Source organism: Acartia tonsa, chromosome 7 (assembly GCF_053477335.1).
Source record: "Acartia tonsa isolate MP-2025a chromosome 7, ASM5347733v1, whole genome shotgun sequence".
NCBI classification, from domain to species: Eukaryota; Metazoa; Arthropoda; class Copepoda; order Calanoida; family Acartiidae; genus Acartia; species Acartia tonsa.
This window is the reverse complement of record NC_137266.1, coordinates 46,196,610-46,220,930: the sequence shown is the minus strand read 5'-3', so window position 1 is coordinate 46,220,930 and position 24,321 is coordinate 46,196,610. Positions and strand designations below refer to the sequence as shown.

The 24,321-nt window shown below is 30.5% G+C and overlaps 1 protein-coding gene across 2 annotated transcripts in view; it reads right to left on the bottom strand.

Moving 5' to 3' along the window:
• The window catches only part of LOC145323861 (uncharacterized), a 156,025-nt gene that overhangs the window by 57,577 nt on the left and 74,127 nt on the right, over positions 1 to 24,321 (bottom strand). The gene's annotated exons all lie outside the window — the stretch shown is intronic.

The following is a 24,321-nucleotide window of genomic DNA, read 5'->3' as shown; positions in this document are numbered from 1 at the left end:
TCCCTCCTTAATGATTATCAGTTAGATGATTTAAAAAAAAATCTATTGATATACAAAATTCCCTATATAATTTTGTTTGTAATCATTGGCAATGGGGATGTACACCAATTTATCGGCAACTGGCTTATCCCTTTAGATCCCTAGTTTTTGATGAATACAATAAAAAATAATGTTATTTTTAATAATTTATTAAGATGCACTATCACTTGTCCCTAGGTTTTTTTTATACATCAATATGTAATGTCTAGCCCTAATGTTATTTGTGGATTGACATAAATTCTATTCCTACATGTACTTTAGCTCAGGGATCTAAAGGGATAAGACAATGGCCGATAAGTTGATGTTCATCCCCATTGATGATGCACAAAATTACCCCTTCTGTAGATTACAATTAGCAATTGAAACATTGAGTCACTTAACTTAATGAACCAACCAAACAATATTTAATAATGGTCCCCAAAGTTGTTAAGCCAACGCATAAGAAAACGTGATTATAAACTTTGGGGACTAGTTTAATAAACAGCCCAATGTCCCATCCCTTCCTGACTTTAGCTTTTCTGAGGGTAATGATCAGGAATACAGGAATAGGATAATTGCAGAAGTATATTTGCAACAATTTAAAAATATTACTTGTTTTACATTTTAAGTTTCGACTTAACATAAAAAAATATGACTCATTGATTAGAAGCAGCTTATAGTGAATGATAAAAACTGGCGTCATCATACAATAAATGATCAATGATAAGCCAGGATACATTGGAATTGACCAATGGTAAAATGTATACCGGCCTATCATTGGTCATTTATATTGTATGATGTCATTTTTTATTAGGGACTATAAGTTGCTTCAGAATCAGAATTTAGCAGGCCTCAGGAACTTGGGCGGCTTCGCCATCTTGTCCAAACTCATGCTACGCACTTGTCCACAGACCCTTCAAGTTGCTTCAAAGATAAGTCTTTTTAATGTGAAGATTTCCTCGATGCAAAAAGCAGTTGGCTTTTAGGTTGCTTCTTATTTGGTTACACTCAATTTTCATTATCTCTGCATTATCATTCAAACAGTAATGTTGTTTTAAAAAGTAATAGATGATTTTTTCATCTGCTGCTTATCTCTCCATCTTTGCTTTTGTAATAGTATCTAAATGTAATGTAAAGTAAGGTTGGTTCTCAGTTGATTGGCTTAATAGTATTACAGTACAAATTCTGTCTGCAATAGCCTACTACTGCCCTGTGAAAGTATAGTTACATACTCTAAAATCCATACTAAATGTAGTTTTCAGATGGGATAATCAAGAAAATAGATTGAGTTTTTGTTTTGGAAAATATTAGATTAGAATACAAATGTTTTTTGTCTAACTTTTTAAAGCATCAATGATGGTATTAATGTGAACAATGGCGTGCATAGGAGGGGGGAGAATAGTTGTTAATTTTATCCCTACAGTGTAGTTATGAAAGTAAAGCTTTCCTATACTTAAAATCGGTATGTCCGTCCGTACGTCCATCTGAAACGGTTAGTTCTTTAATTTAGACATGTTTGAATATTACCATCAATTTTATCTTTGCATGCAATTCTATAATCGTTACTAGAAAGACTGTATGTCCATAAAAACATGTTGATTATGAACCCTGTTAACAATATTTTATTTGTGATATAATTAACTCTTTCATCTCATTTTTTGAATACTTATTACAATTAAAGAAAGGTACACTTTTTAAAGCGAAGCATCTCTATAATCCAGTCCTAAATATAAGTATGTCCATATTTTAAACAGTAGCCAGCTTTGCAACAAATTTACTTACAATTTTGATTAGAATTTCACATTTAAATTTGGCCTTTTCTGTTCTGACACTACATATTTGTCAAAGAAGACAATTGAAGCATAGATGTAACATCAAGTTCAATCAATATTAAGAACAAGGTTGACAAAATTCATAAGTAATCATAGATTAATTGATTAAATATTTCAGAAGGTCTTGCTGCCGTTGTAATAATGTATTAAAGAATAACCCTAAATCCCGCCATCTTAAGAGTAGTTCATTAGGGGTTGCAAGAATTTGTAACTAACTTTACAAGTTTCTATTCTTGTCATACAACATCTAATTTACTTCTTTCCAGTTTTCACTTTCTATCCATCTATCTATCTTTTTTTTTTCTTTCTAACTAGCTAGGTAATTTTCTATCTTCTATTTACAATTGAAGGTAAAACATAAACCTAAACTTTTGATATTTTTAATGTTATTTTCTCAATGCCGATTTTCTTTCCAATTGAATATGCATAAAATGTCATTATAGAAAAAAATCTATTAAATATTTAAATGTATTTTGATCAATCAAAAGAAAATGGGCCCAATTTTTGTAATCAGAAAACTTTCATTTTAATTCTGGATTGACAAATGTCTTAAGCATTGTGCATTACACCAGATAATAATAAAGATATTGGATTTAGAGGGTTAAACCAATTTTGCAGATTAATCTAACAATAATAAAAAATCGTTCAGCCAAGAATTTCAAATGGCTTTTAGATTGCACCATTTATAGTAAGGGAATCTTAAAATGAACCTTAAGCAAGGTTATAACTAATTCCCCTTTTTAAACCCTTTTAGCAAAATCCTGTGCATACCACTTGATGACTTTAGCAATTTCATCAATTTCCACTATTTAAAAGCTTATGAAGAGGCTAGGAAAGAAGCTTCAATTAATGTTTAAACAAAAATTATCAAGATGTATTTAAAAACTTTGGCAGATTTATTAAATTGTATGATTGTAACTTTATTGTCCAGGATCAATCACGCATCACAGCTCTTGAAAATGCACTATTTATCTGCACAATTTCATTCTGCAAGGATCTCAGATAGTTAGATAAATAGATTGAGAAATGGATTATTAGATGCTCAGATTGATCATTGTATTTTTTCAGTTTAAAATATAAATTCAAATAACAATGTATCCTTGTTATAAGATCTGAATATGCCATAACAAATTTAAAATTTGTAATTCAAAAGTAAGAAGACAAAGAGATGAGATGTCAACCATATATAGCTTGCTTCATTTCAGCCTCAACAAATTTTGTCAAAAATTAGAGTTTCAAATTTACCTTATATTGAAAGAGATTATAATTGATAAAATATATATTTCTTGATTTATACAGACAATTCAAGATAAATTAATTGTTTCAATTACAGATAAACCAATAGAAAGCAAAATATTCTTATATTCTTATCTTTATCTAATTTCTCTTATTAGAGCATCAAGATAGATATGTGGGGTTTATATGCATGAATTCATTGTTGAAGGATCCTGTCCAGATAATCCTATTTTCTTTATCTGTAATGAGGTCATCAGCTTTAAGATTAGCCAACTGGTATAATCCCTGATTCTTCAAGTACAACACTTTTTACCCTCATACCTTGTTATAAAAACAAAAGGTTGGGACCCTATACCCTTACAAATATGACAGTCTTTTTCCAAATCCCCCCCCCCCCTAACAATTAAGAAACCAAAATAATTTTTCAGAATTTTTAGAATTTGTTTTCGTATCTCTAAATGCGAAATTTTACTAAAAATTATTTGGAAGAATGTTAAGTTTATCAAATATAAAGACAAGATCCATGTTAAACTTATAACAATCATATTGTATATTTGCCAGACTAGAGATATCAATCAAATGTCTCTTTGTTGAACAGTTACATAACATTGGAAGACATTTTCTATTTTGTGTTGATTTAGTTTAATTCATAAATCTAACCAGAAGGGCCAGACATCTGTCTCACTTTTTATCAAACAAGTCTTCTTTATGTTCATTTAACTTTGCAATTTAATCTGCATATCTGATTTTTAATTTAGTTCCTTCAGTTTTCCAACAATTGATGTCTAAAACACACAACATACCTGTAAAAATTCAAGAATATTAGTCAATTATATTAAAATTTCTTAATCTTTTTAACAATAGTTACAAAAAATGATGTTTTGCTGCAATGTATTAATGCTAAAGTGCCCTACACCTTGAGGCGAAAAATCAGCAAAATTTTCTAGATAATATATTTTTGCAAACCTGGGTTAATTTGTGTTAAATACAGCTATTAATTATAGAAAATAGATTCAGAATGTCTAGGATTACAATTAATCTACTCTTAGTAATCAATCTCTTAGTAAGCTTGTAGAATTTTTTGTAGTTAACAGGCTAAGTTATGGTTGATAGCCAAGTATAAAGAAAAAGTATACATTTTTTTTAGTCTGTTTGCCTCAAATGATTTCAAACATGTGAATAACTTGATTTTTTACAAATTTAAAACCAAGTATAACTCTTCCATTAAATTATTTAATGATCATTAAAAAAGGCAGATTCAATGAAAAATGGCTATGATACACAAGCTTGTATATAGATACAAGACACACTTACATCCTACTACTTTGCAAGAAATGAAACATCTACTTGCTGCATAATCAAGACATAATAATTCAAGAAATAGATCAAAGTATCCAATTCAATTTAATATGTATTTAGTCTTGTACCTTTATTTAGTGATTAAGTATATTATGTGTGTATGTTGTGTTTATGTTTGTGTGTGTTTTGAGGAGGAGGGGAGTAGAATGTTGTATGATAATAATTCATAAAAAGTAGGACTTTGCAAAGGATTTTGCCTGATCGTGTTTATTTGATTCAGCAGAATTTCTCTTGTAATAAAACTGTTGATTAAGCATTTAGACAGTAATTCTAAAACTAATGGAGTAACATGATTTTTCTCTGTCTGTCTAAATGTAGATTAAGATCTCTCACTGCCACTGAACCGACTTGATACTCCTTTACAGTGAAGCTTCTTATAGGTCCAGGGAAGGTTACCTTCACCCTCCAAAGTGAAATCACCCTTCTGTTGAAAAATATATATAATTGTTTGATTTAGGTTTAAAATTAATTTCGAAACATTAATGTAACATCTTTTCCTGTGTAAATAAACACAAACAGTCAGACATGTTTGCAAAAATATTAATTCTGTGCCAAATTTTAAGTGTTTTTGTTTGCTAGACTAGTATTCTGAAAATTCCTAATTTTAAAGTAACAGGATGTATGTGTCTGTACCGAAGGATCTTGCTAACCGCCCAACTAATATGGTTCTCTTTCTCATAGGTCCTGGGATGGTTTATAAATCTTAAAAGGATACTAATACTCTCACATTACAACCCTAGAAAAATGCCCCCACCCTATCCAACAAATTTTATTTTAAATGGGAATAAAATGGGACACCTGTCATAATCAGACATGAGGTAGGTAATAATTAATTTTAAGGACATCCACATCGGTTAAAGCAGATGAACAGAAAGACAACCTGCTACTTTTTTATATTAATAAACAAAATGTACAAATTTAATTGCATGCATATGTTACTTGCTTCATTGGCTCTGTTTGTTTTGATCATTTTTTAGTCGCCAAGATTTTATTCCAATGTTTGTAAAAACTTAATTTTTATGTATTTATAGTTACAGTCGTAGAAAAAAATGTCAACTATGATTGCTAAGGATCATTTAGATAAAACAAATGAAGTATAAACTTAAATTAAAAAAATTGTATGTCGGTATTTTGTTAGTCATGATTACTATTTATGTAGTGCCAGATACCCGAAATAAACAATTGAAATTAAATGTCAACAGAATGCCATTTGACAGGGAATGCTTAACTATTAAGTCAATAAACTAATCAAAATAGTTATTTATCGCATCATAAAGACAGGTTTCCTCTGATGCTGATATTAAAATGAAAAAAAAAATATGAGATTAAAGCCAGTTTTGTTAGCCCCGAGGGACTGAAGGCCCTGACTAACAAAACTTATACTTATTTTATGTTCTTTAATTTAATATTTGTGGAGAATTGTCTGTAATACCATGCTTAACATGATTTTTCATTATGGTTGACAATAGGTTCTAAACCAGCGGATATTATATAATTGATTTCAAAGCCAATTTATGAATACAACCATATTTCAATAACCTCAACAAAAATAGCTTATAGTATGTACTTAATAAACTTGGTTTGATTAAAGTAAATTTGTTCTTTTTGGCGTTTAGTTTGTTATTGTTCTAGCAGGAAATATAATAATTAATTTTGTACAGTTTAGATGGTAGCAACTCTATAATTTTCATCTGTATTTCAATTTTGAATTTGATGGATTTAATTTAAAGTTACCCTTACATATAAAGAAAAGTATTATAGTTTCCAGTGCTCGGAAGGCGCAAATGGCGAATCTTTTTTTACCAGAAGAAGCTGCAAACTCGAAACCAGTCAAATTCTTATACCAAAACAAGCAGATATGAAAACAATTGTCCTTGTTTTAGCTTACATTTAACCATCAATTAAAAGTGTACAGTAAAATGTCATTATGATGATCAAAGAATTGGTCATTTAAAGCAGGTATTGGCTGCCGCGTGTAAGCCTCAATTAAATCGTAACTTTAAAATTTAGCTGGATATCCACTCCTGTTCTCAAACAGACCATCCATCTCTTGAATTTTTTTAATGCAAAAAAACTGGTTTAAATTTTTGGCTTTTGCGGATGCAGGACCTTAATTTAAAGCCATTTTCTTTATATTATTATGTATTTAAAATTTCTAAATTCGGTCTTGTTCTTTTTTTGTCGTGTTCTACAATTTATATTACGAAAGAAAAAAAATATTTATCGAATCCCCCCCCCCCCCTAGCCTCTAGGGGATAGAAGGGGGGGGTCAGGAAAATAGCCTAAAACAAGTCATTTAAAAAGCCTTCGCGAAAAAAAACAAACCATTCGGACCAGCATTTTCCGAGGGTTGTTTCATTCACAAATAACCTTTCTACTTTATATTACAGGATTAGTATCTTTATCCGCTGACAAAAATAAAATTAAGGTACTGCGCATATAAATAAGGATATATGTGAAATAAAAACTATAAATAGATAGATAGACAGATAAATCTAGTAAACTGTGCCAATTCGCCACGCTTCCCTGCATATTGTTGTCCAGGGTTAAGGGAGTCCTCTTGAATATGTTCAACTACATGGTTTGGTACTTTTATTCAGGCCTTTAATGATGACCTTTAGGGGTTCTACACCTCTCCATGAACCTTAAATACTGTGTAAAGTGTCCATTCAGCCTTTTGATTGCATCCTAACTGTGCATGGTATTGAGTTGCGCCTGTTTATATGCAAATGCATTCCCCTTAATCTTAATATTGAGGACACTCGCCTAACATAGAAGCAGTAGGTACCTTTTTTTACATCTCAAGTATAACGCGGTGTGGTCGAGACTCGAACCCAACACCCGAAAATAGACTAATAAACTAATACTTTAACATCTTTTGTATTATTATAAACCGATAACAAAGGATTTACTATCCCTTATTCGTGGGTAATAAGTTGTATCTTTTTTTATTTTAGTACATTAGACATTAAAGAACAGAGGCATACTTTATTAAAAAGTGTGTGTGTTCTTAAAAAGTCTATTTACAAAAAGTTTATTATATTAAAGACAATATTAAAAATTAAATTCCTTATTCCAATCCCACTAAGATAACAGCCTTAAACCATTGAAAAATTAACAGAGGGATGTTTAAAAGAAATTATTCTACTTTGTATTATAGAATATTGGAACCTATCCCAAATTGGAACAGGCGTTTTCCATTTAGTTTTATTACTTTCCTATTGCTATTTATAAATAGCATATAGGGCCATTTAGAAATGGTCAAAAAGAGAAAAAAGGGCAAAATAAAATATGAATTATATAGAAGTATCTATTAAAACAGAGCTTGTAAATATTTGGTTTCTTTCTTAATTGCTATATTTGATGAATAAATAGATGAATAGAAGTATAGGATTGCTAGATGGATAGAATGGTGATTATACTTAGTTAAATAGATGGATGATTAGATTTATAAATGGATGGATGGTTGGATAGATATACAAATGGAATGAGAATGGAAGGAGGTATAGATTAATTAATAGATAAATGAAGGGATATAGACATATTGGCATATAGACAGATAGATTTAACTACTGAAATTATACCTAGAGTTTTCATCTTTAGTGAAGCTTTATATCAGTAAGTCCCGGGATGGTTTTAAGCTACTTTCCCCCTTCTTATTATCCCCTTAGATGCTAGGGACGCACATGCTAGTTTTATAAACTGAAGTAAAATACATGAATAAATAATCTAAATATAATTAATTTATTATTTATACAAAATAAATGATAATAATACCAATGCAAAAACTAAAAAATCAAAAATACTTTTATCCATACGCAACAAAATAACTAATGGAATTTTATGTAAAAATTAACAGTCAACTGAAAAACAGTAATAATAAAGAATATTTAAACAATAAGAATTTTTAAAAAATTTAACAAATCAACTCTCTACGTATCGCTAATCTCTGCTACAAGTTTAAGTTTATAAGTTGAATTATGTTTGGACGCATGGAAATAACAAAGTTATGAAGTAGCTTCGCTACTAAAAAAAGCATGTTAAAATTAGGCCAAAGTATTTATTTTGTCACTTTCATTGATCAATTCTATCATTTATTATCTTTGCTTAAGAGATAGGGCAAAGAACGAAAAATAAATCTGTACCCAAATAATTAAGTGTGGAATTATGCTTATGCTAGTTTAGAAGATTTTGTGGGGAAAGAAAGTGGCATAGAATAATTAAGCCATCATCATCCCCACCCTGAATGTCAAATCCATAATTTATTATTGATAATTATACAGAATTGCTTACAATTACAGGCATTGCCCTAGCTTCTACGTTAGGGGCATAACACCAACCTCTCTTAAAATACAGAATATAAAGGTTAGGGCTAAGCCACAAAAAGATTCTAGAGTGAAAATTAAAACAACTGTCTCAAACATTTTGAGTATTTTTTGTGACAACGCCTCTTAGGGAGCGTTTCGTCATATTTTCATAGTAGCTTTGATAGGTTATTTTAGGATAGGTTAGGTTAAGTTGGGTTAGGTGATTGCCCTGTAGGGTTAAGCAATTGGCCCCGCAGGGTTAGAGCCCTCGCAATGGCTAGAAATAGGGAAAAAGCCACTGTGAAAATGCGACGAAACGCCCCTTAACAGGCGTTGCCACGAAAAGGACTATACCCAGAATTTTTTCTCAATTAATCAAATTGATCAACAACCCTTTGTTCCCCCTAATATTTACCGATATAAATTCGCAATGTATCGCCTTCCATTGCCTTATTTCTATGTCTCTATTTAAATTTTATTTTAAACCATTCGTTTGAAATTCTAATTGTTTATCTTATACTGTTATTTTATTGTTATGAAAAGTAATAAAAGAAGAACTGTAAATTATTTTTATTATTTCTAAAAAAAACAAGGAAATAAAAAAATGCATAATATTGTATAATTATAACGTTAACTTAGGCGTGTGTTAGAGATTCTGATAAAAAATCAACATGAAAAATAAAACAAGGATGACAACATCCATAAAACGAAGCTCTGAAACGGTAGGACAAATGAACACACTTGAGAGGGTCAAAACTCATTAATTAAAAATATAAATGTATTATGTCGTACGAAATAAAATTGTAAGTAAATCTGTTGAAAAACTACTTAACTACAGGATATTGTTTAAGGACATACTTACATTTTTAGGACTTGATTATAGATATGCTTCGCTTATAACAATGTACTTTGTTGTCCTAGGAATCAGTATTCCAAAAATTAGACCAATCGGATAATTTTATCACATACAAATTTGTTGTTAAAAAGTAAAAAATCAACATGTTAAAAATGGACGTACGGACATTCTGGTAATTATTATAGAGTTGCTACGCTTTCTAAATCGTACCTAACTACTAAATGTTAAGGGAGCAGCAATTAGATATTTCTAACATTTTAAAATATATATTTTTTCCAAATAAAAACAACATATTTTGTTTTAACGAATTTGTGTGTTTTAAAAAGAAGACACCATATAATTGTCGTATGACAGTAGGTTACTTACAAGTTTATATGTTAAGATGGAGGATAAAATTATTGCGCAAAGGCTTCTATCATATAACTGAACCTTTTCCTATTAAATAAAGCAGTAAGGTTTTTGTTCTTTTGTCCGTCAAGATATTGCTAACCAGTGAACCAATTAGGTCCCGGGGTAATTTTAGGAAATCTTATTTTTTAATTGATAAAAAATTGGGATTGTTTTTGGCTTTTTGGATTGCCCCCCCCCAAAAAAAAAAAAAAATTTAAATAAAAAAATAAATAAAAGCTTGGACATCCCAGCTCATTGGGGATCAACCGCTTGTATTATATATGGCATGAATAAAAGTGGTCATATAAAATATTTTTTTTCAGACACTCTTGCATAACTAAAATAGCCAGAAACCACCCCAGTTTCTATATTAAGCTTCCATAAAAAAAGAGAACCTAATTAGTTAATTAGTAAGAGAGATCTTATGAATAAATGGAAAACCTACCCGAATTTAGAATCCTGACAAGGTAGATTCCCCCACTTGATTTATTATAATCTTAGTTGAAAATGAAACATATAGTCACACGAAGGAAAACCAAGGAAAGTAGGCTACAACGATTTTTATCAAATTGTACATTTAGCAAAGACTAGATGTGTACCTATGAGATAGAACAACGTGCGAAAAATTCAAATGCACCCCCAATAATGATAAACAAAATTAGTGGAAATGTTTTAAAAATGCTAATTTGTATAAAAAAATCTAGATTGAATGAAAGTCCCAAAGTTTTTTAGCTATTGAACGAGATGACTTAAAAGTTAAAATTATGATTTACAGTCTAATGTCCCCTCTCTATATTCTATGTATTACTGACAATCGACACTTTTATTGCTCAACATTTATCTAAAAGTTCTAACTTTGAATGTTTGTTGAATGTGACAATATTTTAATACTTACACGCATCTGGTAAAGCTATTATAGGTGAAATTTATTACTGTTTTCAATAGCTTGGATGTGATTTAGACCCAGATTCAAACAGATTTCAAAATTAAATACATACCTATAATAAATAAAATAATAAGAAGATGAAACAAATTCAATTTGTCTATAACTTAGGTTTGTATGTTCGTCTGTCTGAAAAGTTTCTTTGCCATTTCTAATGAATAGAATCGTCTTTGTTTCAAAAACAAACAAAATCGGCTTCGTCTAATTATTGTTAGATGTTCTTTGCTTAACGCTCGTTGCTTACAGACATTTCTTTAGTTATTTATACTTATACATAACATTACAGTTACAGCCTATGCAAGCATGTTATTGTGATAGCGAATACTACGAGAAAAGGATGATTAAACCCTACTTTGGCTTCCTTTAACGACATATGGTTATACCTTACTTAATAAAGTTATTACAAATAGAGATACAATTACATGTAATGATGGAAAAGTAATTTCATTTTAGGGAATAATTTATCTTGGGAGGGTTGAGGTAACCTACCAAACAAACCCAGAGAGAACTCCTATAAATTTTATTAAATTAAATATGTATATGATGATTAATAGAAAACATACAATTTCAAAATAATTTAAATGTAAACCTCTAAGTTGACCCTCTATTGTTCTCTTCTTTCCATCCCCTTACACATTTATATTGTGATCTGTATGTGATGGGAAATTAATTCCGCAACTTTTCAAATCATTAACTCTATGTGCTATCGCAACAAGCAGTCAGTTCGTTCATCTAGTAGGAGTAGAGCGGATGGTGTCAATGAGATGGATGGAGGGTATAGTTATTTTGGCCCGCTGCGAGAAATTCCCATTAAGAGGGTGGTGGTAACTTTCTTCAAAATAGTTAAAAACCTTCTATGGACCTAAGAGAAGCTCTTGTTAAGGGGAACCATATCGGTTCTGCGGTTGGCGAGTCATCGGTACACTCAGAAAGAAAGAAACACATCATATTGCTTTTATATGGGATGGGGAAGTGAAATCACACCTCTGTATATGTACATTGTATTACACTATTATGAAGTCATTTTTATTTACTATAGAATCAACATAGAAGCAACAATAAAGGAAAAAAACAAACAAACGCAATATACTTTTTAATACTTAGTACTATTAGATGAAAAAAAACCACTCTTTTCAAAAGAGCACCTATGATAGCTTGGCATAAGTAGGGACAAAATAGTTCTTTATCTGTTGAAATATACAACTATCCCTTTCTCTCTTTTATTGAACTATTTGCAAACTTTGCATGGTGATTCCTGTAGTAGTTAGGGACGATTTAGAACATGTAGCAACTCTACTATCCTTACCAGAATGTCCGTACGTCCATTTTATACATGTTTGATTTTTAACCTTTTTAACAACACATATTTATGTTATATAATTATCCGATTAATCTGTTTTTTGAAATACTGATTCCTAGGACATTAAAGTATAATGTTGTACTTGTAAGTGAAGTATCTCTATAATCAAGTTTTGAAATGTAAGTATGTCCTCAAACATTATCTTGTATTTAAGCAGTTTTCAGCAAAATAAATTACAATTTTGTTTCGGCTTTTCTACATCTTTATTCTGCTTTTTCAATTCTGACACTGTTCAAGTGTTAATATTCTTTTGTCCTACCGTTTCAAAGCTTTGAATCCTTACTTCTATCTATTTATGACCAACTCTCTCTTTTATTGACCTATCTATGTTTGTATATCTTTTTTTCTATCTATTTATCACCCAAACAAACGCTATCTTACCATCAGAGAATGACTGGGCTAAACGTTTGCAAAACTGATTAAAGATAGGGCCTTGGATGTAGAGTAGAGTGGGGCAAAAGGATTTTTAAAACACAGAAATAGTAGAATATGATTTTTAATGTTGTTGGATTAAAACCAGCTCTAAGCCATACTGAAATATTATGCATCCTAACTTATTGAAAATAATTTTCCACGAATACTAAAATAAAAATCATTTCTGCTTTGTTGGCCTTGAAAATCGGCCTCTTTGAGCAAAAAAAACCCTGAAAATATAAGTTAAAATTATATTATCCGCTGAAAGCTGTCCATAAAAAATTGCGATAAATAATCATTCTTTCTAAAATCGCGCAGCTACTCGACAAGTGAAGCAAAGTTTGGACGTAATCTTCCATGTCATTTCATTTTTTGACCCGATATTGAAAAAATGCCCCAATCTACCCCACCTTAAATAATATTCATAGATAGATGACTTGGAAATCATAACTAGGCATAATCTAAGGCGCCTTGGAAATGCTTGGTAACAATTCCGCAAAAGAACCTGTTTTTTTTTCAATAAAAAGAAACAAGCAAAATAATAGTTATTTATCGCACAGCTTTCCGCGGATATTAAAATGAAAATTATAGGAATAAAAAACATGGACCAAAGGCTATACAATATATGCTTCACATACTTTTTCAGTATGACTTAGAACCGTTTATAATCCAGCGGATATTAATCGGTTTTGAATCCATACTTAGTTTCAGGTATTGTGCGATCTAGAAAGGTTAGAGCTCCTTGCAATGTTTAAATTAAAACACCTAAGCAAGTCTTTAAAAATATTCATCGCTGCACCACTAGCTTTCAGACATCCTTTTAATTTGGACAAAATTATTTTTGTGGATAAATCAAATAAAGATTCACATAATTCTCTTTTAAATAACCTGAAATCAATTTGATACATCAATTAAATTTACATCAATTTTGTTCTGTTTAAGAGATCTACATGAACAATAATGAAAGTGTTAGAATAAGACTTACTAAGAGAGAGAGAGAGACAGACAGACCTACAGAAAAACAGAAAGGCATATATAGTAGCAAACAAACAGACATACAATCAAAAAGAAGGAAAGACAAACCAAGAGACAAATAGCGATACAGACAACCAAACATAACAGATAGACAGACAAACAGACAGACAAACAATCGTACTAAGATACAAACAATCAAACAAAGTGACAAACAGAAAGACAGACAAACATAAAAATGTCGTGGGTGGGTCAAATGGCAAGGCGCAAAAACTTATCTTGATGAATATTAATCTAGTTTTGATATTTCAAAGCGAGGGGAGTTTTGTACTTAATTTCTGCTATAAAAAATATATCAATTTCATTTTGTGTTTCCTTCTAACTATTCCTAAACAGAATACATTAGTCTGAAAAATAATTAAATTTTAATGTTTTGCTAGGATATTCTACTATTTAATTTTTTTTTAAACTATTTTTTCTCCTTCCTCCCTGTTCTATGCAAAAATGACAATTAATTTATATAACTAAAGCGTAGAAACTCAACAATAAAAACATAATAATTATCAGAAAGAGAGAGGGCAGAGAAGACAATGGGCTATTTATTACACTAGTCCCCAAAGTTTTATAATAATGTTTTCTTATTCGTTGGGTTCACTGGAATTTTAATTGATTGGATCATTAATTTGAGTTTTTAAACATTTCAACAATTAATTTCAATCTACTAAAGGGGTAGTTTTGTGTGTCATCATTGAGGATGAACATCAATTTATCGGCCATTGTCTTATCCTTTTAGATCCCAGAATAAATATGTATGTATCTATAAAATTATCTTTAAAAGTAGATTTAAAATTTCAATAGATTCGTATCCGGTGAAAAATTTTAAGGAATATCTTATTCTTTTTAAAAGCGCAACTTCTCTATGATAATGAGCGAAGTTATTCTACAATTAGTGTCCGTATGGCCGTTCTTCTGTACGGCTATCTTTGAACAAGAGATGCTATGATGAGTATATACAAAAATATCATTGTTTACCGAGTATCTATCTATTGAATGAACCAGGAAACCGTATTGAAAAAGGCCTAATAGTAATCGTAATGGCGCTTTTTATGTTGCGCTTTCATTTCCACCATCAGAACTGCTTATTATTAATTCTGCACAAAAAATTCTTTTTACTTTTGTATCATTAAAATTATAAATCAACCTTAATAATGTTATAATAAATAGTTATAAACCTTCCAAGGACCTATAGAAGTTATACTGTAAGGCAGAACCATATCGGTTCAGTGGTTAGCAAGATCCTGCTGTACAGACACACAGTTGTCCTGTTACTTTGTTATAAGGATTGTACATCTTTGCCATTTGTAAATATTAAACACTTTTCAACAGTGACAAAATTGCGATAGTGATCTCACATCACTTTTAATATATCAAACTCATACAATGTGTATGATTTAATATCTTTTAGATAATAATAACACAAGGATTGGTCAATAGGGAATTAATAAACATACTCCTAAACTTGGAAAATGTAATATTTTATAAAAAACGCTCCATAATACTTTACATTGTTAAAAACTGTATAAAATTCTGCTTTGATTTGATATATTATTCTTATTCATGTTTACTGACTATGCAATATGAATTTCTAAATTACAGTTTACTTAACTTTTTTCATAAAAAAAAGTACATTTGAATTTACCAACGTCTAGGTAATTCAAATAGGAACTGAGATAATGAAAATTTAATTTCCATTGTCATATTCCTATACCCTATTTTCAAAAGGCTGATTGGATCTATAAATTGATAAAAAGATTCTCTTTGAAAAAACAAACAATAATGTCCCTATCTCATGCAATGTAACATATAATTCATTTTAAAATTTTGCTTTTTATGACCTCTGGAATTCCAAGATACCGATATATAGGCGTTTGATTTGATTTGAAACTCGTAATATTAATTTCTGAAAAGATATAATTCTTAAAATTGTTTTTATTTTTATATGTAGTTTGCTCTAAATAACAATTCTTTTGATAACATTATGCTATTATTAGCAGATATTATTGTTAACTGTCCTATCAAATCTAAACTTTACTTGGTAAAATGTATAAAAGGTTCCAGGACAAACGCAGGAGTCCCAAACGTCGGAGTGGACAAACGCAGGAGTGTTAAAATATTAAATTAAGTAAGTATTTCATTACAGGTTAGGTTACGTAAAGATATACATAAACAAATAAGTGTCCACTCCTGCGTTTGTCCACTCCGACGTTTGGGACTCCTGCGTTTGTCCTAGGACCCCAAAATACAAAAAAAATCAGAGGATTGGAGTAGTAGCAACACCCGCCCCCCATACCCGGCATAAAAATGGTGTATTATTTTATGTAAAAGCAACAGAATGTTTGCTTGTCTTTGTGTACCAAAGCAAAAAACAAATCAGACAAGTTTCAAAGAATTATTAGAGTTCATAACTTTTTTACGTTCCTAGGACAAACGCAGGAGTCCCAAACGTCGGATTAGACAAACGCGGGGGTGGGGGGCGGGTGTTGCTACTACTCCCATCTCCTGATTTTTTGTATTTTGGGACTTTATCTCTTGAAAGGAAAAGGAGTAGGGGAATCAATGGATGAAATTTAATCTTTTTGGGTAAGATTTTATTTTGATTGGTTTGTAAAAAGTCATCAACTTTTCAACCAATAATAATAATTTCATTTTAATAATTCTCAAGCAATTATTGTAATAAATTCTTTTTTAATAATTGGGGGAAATATGAAATATATTGTCCATTGTCCCATCTCTGTTTAATAATAGTAAATTGTTACAGTTCTATAAATGACGGAAGTAAATTAAATCGACTTTGGACAGTACACACCACACACATACACATACTTATAACACACACACACACACAGAATCACACCCCTGCACTAAACACACCCACAAAAACACAATTCAAAGCAAGAATAAAATTATCCACAGACAGCAAAGTTTTCAAATTATTTAACGTAGAATTTAAGTAATGTGATATTTTTGTTTTATGCTATTTTGTAGAACTAGGGATCTTAAGAGATAAGACAGGGAATGATAAAATAATGTATTATAGCCAATTATGATAAAAATAAAAGTTCCCCTGTTGTAGACAATTGGATGTAAACCGCTAGTTTTTACCACCCAATCAATAGGAAATAAAAAAACCAAATGTTTAAAGCCTAGGACTTTAGGAGTGTGTTTATAAAAGTTTATAAAACTATGGGGACCTGTTAAAATTTACAGTCCCATTTCCCCTCCCTCCCTAGGAAGATTGGTATATTATATAAATGGTATTTTAACCACTATCGGCTTCGCCCCTAGCCTTTATGGGGTTTTGCCTTAAAAAGGAAAAGTAAAAAAAAAAATTTGGAGGGGGGGAATTTTTCATTTTTTGGGGAGGTTGAGGGTATCCCACCCCCAAGAAAATAGCTTAAAACTATCACAGGACCAGTAGGTATATTCCCTAAAGAGTAGATCCTAATCGGTTCAGTGGTTACTGAGATCTTAAGCTTCAGACAGACAGACGGACAGACAGACAGAGTAGACATATATAACAAATATTTGTTTAATTATGAAGTTTTAGTTCCTCAAAAAGTTAGTTTATGTTTTCAATATGAGTTGGGTTGGTCTGTTATTCTAAATCCAAGTTTTACATACCTACAACACAAAGTTTACATTAGTTGATAGTTAATATTCATAAAGAATCCTATCACATTAAGTGGTGAACTGTTAGGAGCATAGCCGCTAGTACTAAAATTTCATATCTAGTGCAGTTAACTGTTAAATGTACCTGGTATCGATTAACTTCAAAATGTATGAACTTAAAAGTCTGCTAGTGGTCAAACGCAAATGGTGGAATGTATAGATTATAACATGTACGTAAGACCGTTTTGCAACTTGCAGCCTTTAAAGTTATTAGATTTTTAGAGCTAATTGTTACAAAGAACATTTTACCATGAACTGCATTAGATCCAAAATTTCTTGAAATTGAAAGAACCATTTGCTTTCCTAGAAATTATCTGTTATAAATTGACTTTATTATGTCTCTTTTGTTATTTTAATATTGCTGCCCTTCTAATGGACATATTATTTTCCTTGTTGTTTTATTTGTACTTAGTAAATCAAAGTATATTGTCAAGAATTTTACAATTAAAATATAATTATAAATAAATAAAAATAATTTTAAGGTTTCATGTATTTACTCTTGTACTGTCTAATAATAAATCTAAGACAATTTTATTTTATTTAACCCTTTTAAAAGTGTTGATATTCCATCGACATGCAAGTTAATTGTTTTATATCGACAATATTGCTTTAATAAAAAGATATAGGAGAGATAATGAAATGTGGGTGATTTATATTTACATGTTTTAAAACCATCAATAAACAAGGAAGAACTAAAAAATAGATTAAAAAATTAAATATTATAGTTTACTTTATTCAAAAGCTAAAAAAGTTAGCTCGTAACTTTGCTGAACTACTTTTAAGTCTAAATTATTGTATAATGTTAATAACACTATTATAAAAACTGTTGCTGCGCTACTTATAGACCAAGTTATCATTGGCAACCCCTGAATTATTGTATAATGTTATAGTAAGTAAATAATATCATTAGCAATACTGTTGCTGCGCTACCTATAAACCAAGTTATCCTTGGTAACCCCTAAATTATTGTATAATTTTATAGTAGGTAAATAATACCATTAGCCAAACTGATAATTTACACAAATGGATTCAAACTGTGGGCAGATGAACATTTTTCTCTTTGAATTAATTATCCTTTGTGTTATTTTAAGAAGGATAAATATGGAAGCATTTTATTGATTATAGTAAAATAACTTTTTATTCAATCGATTTTATGTCAGCTTTGATCATCTCTTTGCAATTCTAAAATGCTAAAATCATTATTGTCAGTAAAGCTCACTTTTGAAGTAGATTTAGTATTATTTATCCTTAAACACTTTTAAGAGAAGAGAAACTACGTATTTGCCTAACTGTTCAATATATAATTTCTAGCATATGGCAAAAATTAGGTAATCAAAGATATTCCAATGGATGACAAATGAATCTCTCCCCAAAATTCAGCTCTTGATAGCTGTTAAATTAAGTCATGCAGAATAGCAGAAACTTTCGCTCCTTTATTCTTGATTTTATCAAATTTTATCTGCCTTTAAAGTAAAAATATTATTAAAGTTTAGTTTAATAGATTTACTGGCAGTTGTATGAAAGTTTTTTTTTAAATTCCCCATCTCCCCCAATAAATCTTTTTAGTAGCAAAGCTACTCTATAATTCACAATGTCCGTCCGTCCGTCTGTCCGTCCGTCCGTCCGTAATTAATGAATTGGGGGAAAAGTGATTTCCTCGGCTCCTATAAAAGATAGAGAGCTGAAATTTTTTGACAACATTCCCATCATTAAGGAGCACAATTAACTATAAAACATCAATGGCGGTCGGACTGCTTTTTAGCAGGTTTTAGGCTATTTTTTATATTTTCCAGATTTTCCCTATATCTTTGGTGTTTATGGTCCGATTTTCGAAATTTTTTCAGTTAAAGATATCAAAATTAAATTTCCCGTCATTTGAAGAAAACAACAATGACGGTCAACTGCCTTTTTGCAGGTTTTTGGCTATTTTTATATTTTTCACATTTTTCCCCATATCTTTGGTGTTTATTGTCCGATTTTCGAAATTTTTTCAGTTAAAGATATCAAAATTAAATTTCCTGTCGTTTGAAGAAAACAACAATGACTGTCAGACTGCCTTTTTGCAGGTTTTTGGCTATTTTTGTATTTATCACATTTTTACCCATATCTTTGGTGTTTATAGTCCAATTTTCAAAAATTTTTCAGTTAGATATTAACATTAAATTTCTGGTGTTTTAAGAAAAGAAACAATGGCGGCCAAACTGCCTTTTAGCAGGTTTTTAGCTATTTTTATATTTTTGACATATTTCCCCATATCTTTGGTATTTTTGGTCCAATTTTAAAACTTTTTTGCATTAACAGTTTCAAGTTTTTTTCCCCAATTGTTATGTGCATCTAGTATGTAATTTACTTTAGCCTTCTTCATCATACAAAATAAAACAAGGTTTCGTGTTTATTTTCTCCAATAAATCTATTCTTGATTTTAATAAATACACTTTAAATCTACTTCTACGTATTCCCATCCACAATTTTTTGTGCTTCGCTACTTATGGATGTTGTCATCCTTGTTTTAATTATATAAAAAAGATCCCTTTGTTTAATTAGGTAATTCTATATGGGGAATAAAATATAAAATACAAACAAGTTTCTTTAGTTGGTAGAGAGGTTGAGACATTTGTATTCTCTTCAAAATAAAGGTTACTATAGCATCCCTATAAATCCTATAAACTTTGAAGAATCGTTTAACATGCAAATGAGGTGGGACTGGTATTGGCCAAGACATTCCCCCCACTCTAATTGTTAATGTATCACATCTGACATAGCAACAGTATACATCATTCAAATGTTATATTTTTTTTATCCAACCCATCACCAAACTATATTACGTGTTACGTCCGAGTCGCTGGTATTTTATAATTATTACTTCTTCTTTAACATTTTATATTTACAATCCATACTAAAATTAATGTTTGAAAGATGATGTAGTAAAAAATGCAATTGAAAAAAAATTGCACAATAAGATTTATTTTAATAGAAAATAGCATGAAATTTTCATATTAAAATAAATTTAGGATTCTTGTTAGCAGCGAAGATATTCTATAACTAACAATGGCTGTACGTCAACAAAATTCAACTCAGATAAGCACATAAATCCCCAGCCCATATTTGAAATTTGAAGTTGCCTAAACTTGAATTTAACAAATCCTATATATAATGGATATAAAATACGTTGATTTTGTAATAGAAAATGTTTCTCTGAGCTGGTTAATATACCAACCCACCTTATGACTTTACCTCATCCCCTCCCTTACTTATTCTATATCCATTATTATTTTGCTGATTTTGCTTTCTGTTTTTTTTATACATGATGTTTGTTTGTATTTGTAGTGGATTGTCCCTTTAACTTTCATTTTGTAATGATTGCCAACACCATTAATATACAAGTGTTCAAACAAAACTACGGAAATCAACAAATTGACATTTGTTTCCAATAATTTGGAGGTTTAACAAAATTGATATATTTTGGTAACCAATTTTTAAAAATTCAAGAGGAAAAATCTAAATTTTTTGGACAATCTTTGGATCTAAAGTAGCTTATTAAATGGATTAATTTATGTGCATGTTTGTTTAGTATGATCTCGTAGACGACAGATATAATTGGTTCTTAATTTCATGGTTGGTGCTAGTTTTAAGCTATTTTGTTATGTGTTTGGCATTAATATAAAAGAAAAATCCACAGAAAAAGATCTTTGGAATTTTTCAAAATTGACAAATGTTAAGTTAGGCTTAAAAAGGTCCAAAAAGCCCGGAATGGTAGGTGTTCAACGAGTTTAAAGGTTTGCTATTATGAAATATTATCTATATTACAGGAACAACCAAATGCGATATAATATCTAAGAATTTTGGAAATGTACCTTCAATTTACCAGTAGGAGTTTCAATTACGGTATGTAAATATTATCCAAAATTTATAAGAAAATATGTACTTTGTTCGATATAGGTATGTCTATCTATGGCATAAAAATCAACCAAGTATAATAATATTCATTGTTTTGTCTTAATGCAGCAACTAGAGACTGTTCACCAAGCATCTAGGAGCTACATATATTCGAAGGGGTATGGAAGGGCTAAAAATTAAAGCCATACCCAGACTTATTTATAAAAATAAAATGGCCTAAAAACATCTAGAGGAGAACCATATTGGTTCAGCGGTTAGCAAGATTCTTCGCTACAGACAAAAAAGCTTACTAAAAGAAGAAGATGTGCACAGCGATCTATCTAATCTTGTTGGGGTGAAAAACGACAATAGACTTCTTCTTAATATCTTTTTTTAGGGGGATGTGGACACCCTCCAACCGCACGCCACTAACTACATGAAAGTTATAAAATCTTTTTCAATAATTATGATATACACAAATCCTTGCAAAAAATTTAAAGCAGTAGGTATCCTTTAATTTGAATTGCAAAAAAAAGATTTCATCCAAAAACCTAATAATCCAAAATTTTACTTTCAAGGTCCAGAAAAATTTAAATTTAAAATCGGGACAATTTATCTGAAAAACAAACCATAGAAAAGAACAAATAAAAATTCATTTTAAATATTTCAAATTGAAAACACAACAAGCTGTCATTTAAAACCACCACCTAATAAAATTATTTTAAATGGTAGTTGCTGACATATTATCAATATCCTTATAATAAAAAAAAACTGAACTTGTGTGTACCGCTAATCTCGCCCATTACTTAGCTGGATCTTTAAATCATTTTAATGGTGATTTAGGTCGGGGTGCGCCGAACTTCAGCCAATCACAGCGGGGCATTTTTAAAATGCCGCGCTGTGATTGGCTGAAATTTCGCGCACCCCGATCTGGTTCACCACTAAAATGATTTAAAGATCAAGCTCTGGACCAATGTGGTTCTCCTTTACAGAGTAGCTTCTCATGGGTCATGGGTATGTTTGGGGGAGGGTACGACCACCCTCTCAAGAGATATGGCCCCCTCTCTCAATGGTCACTAACGGCCTCTGGGTATTAACTGCTATTGATAAATAATAAGCTTATTAAGTCAGTATACATTTAATTTTATGGTGTCATTAGCATATAGTTATATAGATAAAAGGTCACAAATTTAATACACAATTGTGATTTTTAAAAAATAGCATGAGGATGTTTTGTCAGTCCTAAACTCTTTTTATGAATACCATATAGTCGACATAACATTTAAACAATAGAAGCTGTATATCAACAGAATGTTACTTGTTTATAATAACTTTCTTTTACTTTTTCAATAAATGTTCCCCACTACTGAAAATGACCAAGGCTACCTAGTAGGCTAGTATATGCTAAAATAGGCAAGTAAGAAATAAATTAAGAAAGAAAATTAAGTTTGGTTTTTTAATAAACAAACTAGCAGCTGTGTCCCAAGCTTCTAAGGGGCTCTGTATTCAAAGGGGTTGATAGGGGTAGAAAAATAGCCTATAACAATCCTAAGGATTGAATCTAAATCTTAACCATCCTGGGACCTTTGTGAGGCTTACCTTTATAGGAGATCTCAATTTGTTTAGTAGTTATTAAAATCTTAAGCTTCCAACGAAAACCCTCCCATATTTAATTTCTGAAAAATTAAGCCTACAAACATTGAGGGAGACTATCTCCCTTTGGGGTACTATCCCTTGGGGGCTCTTCTAACCTCTGCCTAATAAAATCTTGCTTCAAAAATTCTTTCGATTCTTTTGATCAAAACTTTTATTTATAGTTTATAAATACCATAAGAGGGAAACCACCAGGAAAATGATTCAAAATTATTTGACATAGGTATAAAATATATAGGTTAAAACCTGCCCAGACATGTATACTTAAACCCTATGAATAATCAGACTTACAAACACACAACTACCTGCTTTAAAATATAATCTAATCGTTTAATCTATGACTCATGGATGGACCACTACAATTACTTAATGACATTTTGTCTAGATCAAGCCACAGCTACTCTGTTTAAATGCAGGGGGGGGGGGGGAAAGAACAATGATTGTTTTGTTAATCTATAACCCTATAACCCTTTTTATCAAAATATTTACAGAAAGCAACACATATTTTTTTTTTTGGGGGGGGGGGAGAAGATAAATTTATTGTCCATTGTCCTATCTATGTTGTGCTAGTTCAGACATGGAAAGATATTATAATAGTTATTTCTCGCATCGTATTATAAACAGCTTTGCGCGGATATAGAATGTACAATTATAATAATAAAACCAGTTTTTTTTAGCCACGAGGTGCCGAAGGCACAGGATAAAAAAACTGGCTTTAATCTTAGGATTGTACATTTTTATATTCGTAGAAAGCTGGATATAATAATATGCTAGACATAGCTTTTTTCGTATGGATGAGAACCGGTACTTATCCACCGGATTCGAATGAATACGAGAAAACGTATTACTGGAGAAGCAATTAAATGTTATTGGAAGATTTAAATGATTGAATTTAGTCAATAAAGCAAATATGCTAAATCTTATTATCATTATCATTGTTTTTTTTTTTTTGTTTTTTTAAATTAAGCCTATAATTAACTAATAACACGGAGAATGGCAAATATTTTGTCTCAATGACGATTATTTGCTATAAAGAATATACCTATAACTATTCTATTCTACTTCTATATTTAGAATATTTGTCCCTACCCTGATTTAAAATGAGGATGGGGGTTTGTTGATGAGTCATACATGTCATTGTCTATCTTTTTTATTTATTTTTTAAAATACTTTTTGTGAATATAGGGATAGGGTAATCGAAGGTAAATTAACCTCCCTCCCTAAATCTTATGAATATAATCAGGCTTTTGTAAATTTTTATTAAAACATGAAGAAATGTTTGTAAATTGATTAAAAGAACACAGTAATACTGTCTGACTGATTATGACGTAACAAAAAAAAATTAGCCAATGAGAGGCCGTTATTGACCAATGGTA